Source organism: Malurus melanocephalus, unplaced genomic scaffold (assembly GCF_030028575.1).
Source record: "Malurus melanocephalus ecotype Western Australia unplaced genomic scaffold, MMel_1.1 scaffold_62, whole genome shotgun sequence".
Lineage (NCBI taxonomy): Eukaryota > Metazoa > Chordata > Aves > Passeriformes > Maluridae > Malurus > Malurus melanocephalus.
Genome location: NW_026623294.1, coordinates 2,705,576 through 2,715,363, shown reverse-complemented (window position 1 = coordinate 2,715,363; position 9,788 = coordinate 2,705,576).

Below are 9,788 nucleotides of genomic sequence, written 5' to 3'. Positions count from 1 at the left end.
AGGATCATTTTTCCCAAAGATGAAGTAAGTGTACMAGAGCTAGACAAAGGCTTCTGCTTTATTAAACCCAAGGATTTTTCATAATGTTCAGCATTTTGTGAAAGAGCTTTTGTAACTCTTATTGTTGCAAACATCTTGTGCTGCTTTTGATACAGCTGGCATGAGCTGAGCTGACAGCCCRGGGTTATCAGTGATGGGATGGTGTAAGTGTTATTCCCCTGCCAGCCAGATCAGYCATAGTGCTGGGTGCCTGAGTTCCCTGAAACAGTTCCACTGCCTTAGCAGAGTTCCTAGWGAAGAACTGTCCCTGCTGTAAAAATAAGCAACAAAATTGACTTCTTTTGGTCTCTGTAAAAGATTAGGAGTATGTACTGAGCATGGAAATGGGACAGCTATTTTTTTCCTAAAGAACCTGCATCATTTGGCATAAGATACKTGGAAGAGGGCAAAGGGGAACCTGAAGAATACAGAGAAAAGCTGGAACAGTGGCYGTCACATCCTGCAACTGCAAGAGARTTGTGGACTCAGAAAACCCAAAGCCTTTTGGAAATACTGAKTTGATAGGGGAGAAGGAGAAAATACTGTAAATGGGTCTGTTGTTGGAGTAATGGAACTTACTATGTCACTAAAATACTAAAAAGTGTTTGAGTCTTGTGAATTATGATGAGAGTATAAAGAGTATTCTCATATGAAACTGCAATGTTCTCAGGTTCTGTAAATGTATATGGGATACCAAAGTCTGGTACAACAGCTCCCACTCACTTTGTAAAATGTGTGTGTAGTTTCAATAAAATTTGAGTGTGGGGAGGACCATGCCTTCTTTTACAAGTTATGTCTTCGTTGTGAAATCCAAAGTGATAAAATTGGGATGTGACAGAGTAAGTCGATATTCACAGCTTTTGGGTTGTGGGAGAAAGTTATGAATGCTCCGTATATTGTCTTGCACTTTTTGGAGCTCTTGTCTTGCTCTTTTTTGTTCCTGGGAATAGGTTTTGCGGTTTAGTGAGCAAACAGTTGTGTTTGGTTTTTGTTTGTTTGTTTGTTTGTTTTGTTTTTAATTGGGATATTCTGGCTCAAGGAGAAATCTTTTGGGATTCAATGAAGAAATACTCAAAAATGTATTTTCAGTGGGTGTGGCAGCACCCTCGGAGCTGCGGCCAGCCCCTGGCTGGCTGAATTTGTGCTGATCCACTTCACCACATTCCTTGTCTTTGAATAATGAAGGCTTTGAAAGAGCAAGTGTGGCCTCCCTGCCGGCCACCCAGCCTGCCAGAAGAGCATCTCCCTTCTAGCTTTCCCGAGGGGCTGATCTGGGCTGGTTTTTCCTCCTGGTGGAGCCCTTGAGTCAGCAAATATTAATGTTTCTGTCACTATTATCTAGAGCTCCTTCAGGGAACCAGTCAGTGGCGATGCTGATTGTTAATATTCCRTGTGGCTGAGTTTGTGTTTGCAGGAGATACTCATGTGCCTGGGGCCCGCTGCCCACACCTGCAGGATGCTCACACGTGTGTACAGACTCACTGTTTGTGTGTACAGGTGTGCACAGCTGGCACACAGGGATGTGCCTACACACCACACACACCAGCAGAGCTGTTGCCATTCTGACCTTGGCAGGAGCAGTGCAAAGGTCTGAGATCCCTCTGCTCTGAGCCACAGTGGAGACATCCTCATTCTCCAAAGCAGGGCCTGGGGCAAGCCTTGGTGGACACAGGACACAGAAGGCTTTAGATCTCTTTGATGAGATTATTTATAGCTTTGGAAAAAAGTATGATTCTCTGCTAAACAGAATGTTTCATTACTAGGTCTCTAGCATTTTAAGCCCCTTCCATGGGCCTTTACTGGTTTATTTGCTGTGGGGTTAATTTTTTGGAGCTCAGGCTTGCTGTGCTCCTCATAGTATTGAGCAGGACTTGGGTTGTCCTTCAGGAAAGTGGCAGCTGTGGGGCAGCTTCTCCATAAGAAATCTGAATACAGGGACATCTAAACCACCTTTTGATGCACAGAAACTCCCCCAATTTGATGCACAGAAACTCCCCCAATAACTGATTCTCTCTCAGACATCTCAGCTCTGCAGGCAGGAGGAAATCTGCGTTGCTGGGACTATAGGGGAGAATGGGCAGTAAATGAGGCTCCAGGAAAGCAGGGAAGTTTCATTAAAATTTACCTCAGCTGCTGAGTTCCTTTTGTCTAGCTCACTATGCAGAAGAGTTTCCATTAATGAATTTAGGTTCCATTAATGAAGCCAGGTTAGTGAGTAAAGGCTGTTCTAATCTTGGTTGCAGGCTCCCAGGGCGGTGATAAAACCATGGTGCAGAGGAGTACCAATTTAGAGTTGTTACAGCAAGCATTTCTGCCCTGTGAGAAGAGGCTTGCCTATCAGTTATTGATTTATTTTTTCTTTCAATTTGAGGGGAATAGAGTTAGATTATGGCCTATTTGACTGGAGAATTGAATGTGTTTATTAAATTACTTTATTCATAGCATGTGGAATTGCTGGTTTCAGAGCTGGGTGTTGCGATAAGCCCTGACAGAGCTTGGTCATCCTTCTGTCTCCTGCTTAGGGCCATCCCTCCATGGGATAATGGGATCATGTCTGGAGGGGTACTGCAGCTATCCATCCTACAGCCACTGCTGCAGGTGCCTTGTTTTTGGATTAACATCATCATGGGGAAAAAAAAAWTAAAAAAAAAAAGCATTTCTTGGTTCGTTTCTCCAAGATTCCTGTTGTTAAAAGCCCCCTCCATGAAACTGGTCCAGTTTGCTTAGCTGCTCATGAGCAGAACAGGGTGTAAAGCAAAAAAGTGTTTTCCCAGCTTCGAGGGCAGACTGAAGATGTCACCTGCCTTTGGAGCMCCTTTGAAAGGACAGCAGCTGGCCAATGCCACAAGCCCTCAGCCAGACAGAGGAACAAGCTGATGAAATCTTCTTCCTTGTAACCCCCTGTCTTCTTGAGCTCTAAGGCTGTAAGGCAGTGGCCACATGCATGGGTGCAGGAGAGCTGAATATCCTGAATATGGTGCAGGCAGGATGTTTTATGGCTCTCRTTAGGCTGCTGAGGCCAAGCAAGCTCATGGGGAAACGTGTGCTGGTGARATAAATCAGGTATTCTCACCTTAGGACACGGCCTGCTGCAGTGCCTGTTTGCAACAAAGTCACTGGATAGGAGTTCCTCCATATAATTAAAAAATAGTTGTATTTTTAGCTGTCTTGATTTTTTATTTTTCTTCTTTTTTCCCCCACTGACTGATTTTATTCACCTTGGTCCCATTAGATACTTTAAAAACATGAGGATCTTAAGAAGTGTGTTAAAGCTCTTCTGTTACTGAGTATTAATCTTCATTTACTCCTGGTTCTGCCATAGTTTGTGGTATGTTACCTGCATAAGCAAACTTCTCTCTTCCACATCCATTAGGTGGAAGTAGCAGCATTGGCACATGCTGACTGTATTTTAAGCTGAAATGGTGTCACCTAAAGCCCATAAAACAGAGACCAGTTGCTGCCACTTCTGTTTCATTTGTGTCACGGCTGCTAATTTATTTCTCTGTTACTACAGAGTGTAGGTCCAAATTAACAGGGTCTGGTTAATCTCACATCAGCCACACAAAAAGGTCAAATTTTTGGACTAAGAAAGGCAATTTTTTCCTCCAAACATTTATCTTTGCTTGTGAGGCTGAAAAACCAAAGTTTGCCACAATTGCACACACATCAGTGGTGGTGAACACAAATACTGCTTGTGCAGATGGATGGCTGTGGCTGGGGTGAGAAGCGTTTTCCATAGACCTCAAAGGTGGGAAGGCAGATCCTTACACAGGATACTGGTGAGTACAGAAGCACAGAATCATAGGATGGTTTGAGTTGGAAGGGATCTTACAGATAATCCAGTTCTGATTCCCCTGCTATGGGCTGGGACATCTTCCACTAGACCAGATGGCTCAAAGCCTCGTCCAGCTTGGCCTTGAACACTTCCAGRMTGCTTCAYTTGGCAACCTGTTCCAGTGCTTYGCCACCCTCACAGTAAACAATTTCTTCCTAATACCCATTTCAAGACTACCCTCTTTCAGTGTCATGTGGAGCCCCTGGAAACACTGGACCTAGTCAGWGCCTGATAGATGTGAGACTGGAAATGTGGCTTTGGTGTGCTCAGCACCTGTCAAGTCCCATTCTCTGCTCTTTCTGCATAAATACTTACACATAGGTGARGTGGAGATTAAGTGGGAATGAAGGTGGAGTTTGTGCCCAGTTTGTGCTGGGCAGGTATTCACTTTCCCTGATGATCAGCAGTGTTTTAGACTACACCAGAACAAACTAACAATTAAAACAAACCCAGAAACATGTGAAGCTGCAGAGTGTGCCAGCCCTTGTGCTATGCCGTGCTGTGCCGTGCTGTGCTGGTGGGGATCCAGCCCTGCAAGCAGAAGCTGGTGGGGCCCCTTGCTTGACTGCCTGGTGCCTGCTGGCAGAGATTGCCAGGGGGACTTTACACTGCTGGCTCAAACAGCATTCATTTCTTTCCCAATGGCCACCCTGAAGACCTTATCTGAAGCTAATTAATTGTCAGCAGCAGCTGTCCTAATTTTATCATGACTGTCTGGCTTTTGCAATGACAGGCTAGAACACAGGACAATGAGAGGGTGGCAGATTTTGGTTCAGGGGCAGCAAATGGTCCAGGGCGGTGTCCATCCTTGTGGGACAGCCCACTGCAGCTGGCCTGAGTGCCACTGTGGCAGTGGTGGGCTGAAGGCAGCTGATGTTTGTAGCGGGGAGCTCAGGCTCCTGGCTCTCCCAGCTCTCCAGCTCCCYTCCCTGCGGCCCCTCGGAGCAGCCTGCACTGATGCCTGATGATTTTTGCTTTTCCTTTTTACGCTTTCTGTACCCTCTATGCATTCACCTGTATATCCCTTAGCCCACATGCATGTAATTCCTGAAGCTTGATATTCCAGCTTAGTTTAGGAGTTCTGCTGGGCAGAGACCAAACATCCTGAGGAAGGGCTCAGTGTGCCTTGTGCTATCTAAAACCCGAGGCTCCAGCCTTGGGTGAAGCCTTCTGTCCAGAACATCTTGTGTAAACTGGGCTCTGGCCTCATCTGGGGGGGAATTCATTAGAATAGGGGGACATTACTGCATTTGTTAAGTTTCTTATTGGGGAATCTTAGATAGGTATGCTAATTCCTGAAACCTATAAAACTTGTACCCGTACTGTACACGGGTGTGCATTCTGCCATCAAGTTGTGCACCTGGGATCCCAAATACCGAGGTAAAACCCTTTTTATCCCCTTAACCGTGTCTGTGTCATTATTAAAAGCTGGACTTTCAGGGCAACCGCACCACATCCCGACCCTCCTCCTGTTCACGGGCTGYGGTACAGCTCACACGGGTTATCCTTGGCTCCTGGGGCCTGTTCGTGGCAGGGAGCATTTACAGGCTCATAAACTTTATTTGAGAGCCCTTGTTGGTTAGCCAGTAAACTTTCCAGGAGTGAAACATGACTCTGCCCAGGAAGGGGTTTTGCATCCAGAGGTTTTCCTCAGTGGCCAGATGTGTGGTGGTCTGGAGCTGTGCCCTGCATGGATYCATCAGCCGAGATAAGGGGGCTGGGAGGTGCCTGTGGGGTTGCCCTGCAGACTCTTACTTGCCCTTGCCCTGGGGTGTGAGGCAAAGGAAGGTGTCTCCATGATGTGAGGTGGGCTGTGAGACAGCCCCAGCGATCTGCAGCAGCTCTGAGCTGGGTGAGCCTTTCACTGTCTGCATGTGCTGTGAGAGGAAGAATGAGAGGATCATGTGGAAGGCAAATATACTTTACAAAATTAAAAATAAATCACAGCCCCCTGCTCAGCTGTTCTTTGGCATCTACTCCCACATAGCAGGAGCATCTCCTGTGACTCTCCATTAGTGATTGATGGGTTATTTTTCCCAGGGCACTGGCCTGCATGATGCAGCATCCTCCCACGTGGAAGTGGATGCCAGCTGCTCCAGGATGCCAGTGGCTCTTCCTGCTCAAGGGCTGGCATGGCCAGTGATGAGTTGTGCCTGTGGGATGGAAATGCCACCAAGAAATCTGTCATCTCTTTCCCTCCCTTCTCCCCCTTGAGCAGGGCTTTCTGCTCCTGCCCTGAATGAAAACCAACCCCTCATCCTGATGGCCTCTGGGGTGGGTGCTGACCATTCCCTTCCTGCCTTTGGGCCACTGAGGCACTTGCTTTTGGCCCAGAGGAGCTCCCTGAGGGAGCAGACGGGCGCGGTGCCGTAGCTCTGGGTCATTCTGTGCGCTGCCTTTGGTTTTGCAGGGAAACTGGGCTGCATGAGGAATGGAGCAGCTCTGCTGGGCAATCATGCAATAATGCACTAAAACTGTATTTGTATTTCTGCCTACACATTAGCATGAATCTTGCTTTAGGAGCCTAATTAGTCTAAGTTATGAGCTGGGGTGCTTGAGGCAGAAGCTGAAGTGGAAGCCAACTCTGCAAGCACCGGAAGAAGTCAATTAGTATAATCTTGATGTGACCTAGTTTAATTTGCACCTTCCTCATATCCATGCAGCTCTCTTCCAAACCTRCAGAGTGTCAGCCACACAAGTTTAGGCTGCTGATTAATGAAATTCATGGAATCTGTTATGGGAAGAAATCAGAGCAAGATTGCACTTAATTAACTATGTTCCCTTGGGATACACAATATCCTTCTGGACTTTTGGTAACACCCACACTGCAGCTCCAGATCACGTTCATTGCCCAGGGCTCTAGCCCCAAGCTAAGAAGCCCTCCAAAAATATTGTGGAGACTGGGACATTGGTGGATGCACAGCAAGTTTGACCCTATAAATCTCCTAGCTTTGCTGAAAGGCCTGTGTTGTCCAATGCTGAAATCAGAAGAAAAGAGAAGCTGTAGAATTTTCAGAGTCCTTGAAGTCCCCTGGGTGARCTTTGCTGTTCCTGAAAGTGGCATGAGGGAGCAGTTCAGTCACACTTTTAGTGTTAAAGCCCCAGAGGTGAATCACGAAAGGTTTCCCAAGCACATTGTCGAGTAGGAGCTGTACGTATTAAGAGCAACACGTAAWTACAGTCATGGTTGCACTGTAGCCACTGCAATGCCATAATTTGCTTTGCATGTGCATCCTCCTTCTCTTTTTCTGAGGYCATGGGACAGCCTGGCTGGGCCCATGTGCCACAATGTTCTCCCCTGCACCCACACAAACCGTGGCAGTGTCTGTCTGTCTGTCTGTACCCAGAGCAGGCTCTGGCCCAGAGCTGCAGCCCTGGAAAGGGTTTGGTGTGGCTGGAAAGGGTTTGGTGTGGCTGGAAAGGGTTTGGTGTGGCTGGAGGGACTGTACCCGTGCTGGAGGGTCAGACTCTGTCCGTGGAACAGGACAGTGCTTGGAGTTGTTCCATCCCCTGTCTACATAGGGACATATGGCCCATATGTCTGGCATTGAATCAGCACCAAATCTCACCTTTCAGCCTTTGAAAGTGGCTTCCTGGGGAACAATTTGGGTTAAACCACAAGGTGCTGGATCTGATTTGAGACCTCCMGGGTGTGGTTTTGGCCAGTCATACTGGAAATCGGAGCAGATGATGAATGCCTGACATTAAATTTATCAGCTCATGATGCAGAATCTGGAGAAACAGAAATGGTTCATGGTGATGGTTCCAAGGCTGTCACAGCTGAGCAAACACTTGGCAGATCCCCCTGCAGCTCCAGATTTCAGTGCAGTCTCGTGTCTCTCAGGGAGCAGCACCTGGAGGAAGTCACTTCCCACATAGATACCTCATGGCTTTGCTTGGGAGGTAGGAAATTGTGCTGGAGATGGGYTCATCCTCTCTGYCCTGCAAAGMGGAGGATGCTCTCCAAGAAAGAAARAAACCAAACCAGCATGAAATCTCTTTTTGGTTTTCTAAGCTGGGCCTACTCAAGGCCAGGCCTCACTCTCCAGTCACCAGCTTCACATCTTGGTTCATTAGCTCTGTCATATCTGCCTTATCTGTTCTGTCAGACCCACCTCTTGGGATGACAGATTTGCCTCTGCTTGGTGGAAAGTGGCTTGGGAATTTATTTTTAGCTTACATAAGAGCACCAAGAAGGCTGAAGTGTCTGATCTTTCCATGTGCCAGGTGTGTCTCACTGTGCTGTGAGGAACAGCTCTTACTGATCTTGATCTTTCTCCCAGTTTTAGCACAGTGTCTTCGGAGGCTCCCGTGTTCTGGGGCTGGGAGGGGAKCTGGCACATCCTCTGCAAGGGATGAGTTATCCCTATCCCTATTTCAAATTGTCACATCCATCTAAGGAAAAAAGCTCCAAGTCCTCCCACCTCTTTGGAAGGTGGGGATGTTAATATATGTTACATACTATATACTACAACAGGAGAAAATAAATGCATTTAATAGACATCAGCTGGAACAACCTCTTGTTACACCAGTGTAAGTTGGGGGAGAAGGTGATGGGTGCTGGGGCTGTTACTGCAAGGGATTGATTTCTTCCACATGGAACTTCCATTCATATAAAATAATTCAATCCCAGCTTTTTTAAAAGACCAGAGAGATTACTACAGAGTCATATTGCAAAACAGCAACTTCAGTTATGTGTTTGAGTTCTCAGAGGTTTGTTATTACCACCTCGGTGTACCTTATTTTCCTCCAAAGTGTCCTTTTTGCAAACAATGTCTGCCCCWTTTCCTTCCCAGCTCCACTCCTTGCTCCTAATGTTGCTGCCTGGTGTAGCAAGCATTAGGAGGACTCCATGGGCAGGCACAGATATTCCGATGTTGTTGGGATGTTTGGGAGTGAATTTAGTTTAGTAAATTGAAAAGTGTCTCAGGTAAGTGGGAAKTGTCTCTAACATTGAGGAAATGACTGCCTCAGCTGATTGTTTCCTCACTGCCTTTAGGCTGGGACAAGAAAATTTAGTTTTGCTTGTAGGGTCATCCTCATTACCATTCACATAGAATGARCCAAGTGAAAAATATATTAGGTAAAATTAAGTGCATCAAAGAATTATAGTTATTTTCATGGTGGTTTTAAGGTAGCAAGACCACTGTAATTTAGAGCAAAATCTCCATTTAATTTTTAATAAATAACATCCATTTTTAAAAATTCAGTGCCTGTTCTTGATTAAGTTTCGAAGAACTGTGTGTACTGGATAACAAGGTGGAATTGCATTAACATCCGTAATTTAATTTCTCATCAGACTTCAAAAGAATTTTCTGCTCACGTGAAGCAAATTTCAAAGTTGTTATGGCTCACCTTCCAAGAGTCCTATCTTTTTGAGTTTAGTGTAAAAATGTATTGCAYAGACCATGGGACAAGCAAAGTATGAAATAATTTTCTTCAGCATCTTTCTTAAAAAGCCGTAGAATTTTGACTTGCTTGTGAACAAACATATGCCTAAAGGAAAATCTTTTAGTTAATCTGATCAAAAATGTTTATTAATTTTATCCCTTTTTCCTAAGTTGAAATATCTTACAAACAGGCTAAAAAAGGTCTTTTAAAGTAAAACTGTGTTAGCTGAAATGTAACCTCATCAGTAAAATATTGCAATTGTCCAAAACCAATTCAGCAGTTTAATGTTGGTCTGAGATTTAGTTGCCTTCAGGAAATTTAGAGAGGTTCAGGAAGGAGGGCCTTAGATAAAATTTCAAAGGATTAAATCTAGGCTTCCCTGTTTTTGCCAAGTTTCCAATGGGTCTGTAACAACCCTGCTGGATAAGAACATGTCATTGTTGATGCTGTCTTGCCCAAAACTAATATTTGTATTAAATTAAAGCTTTTATCTGTCAATTGCTATCTTAAAAAAAAAAAAAAA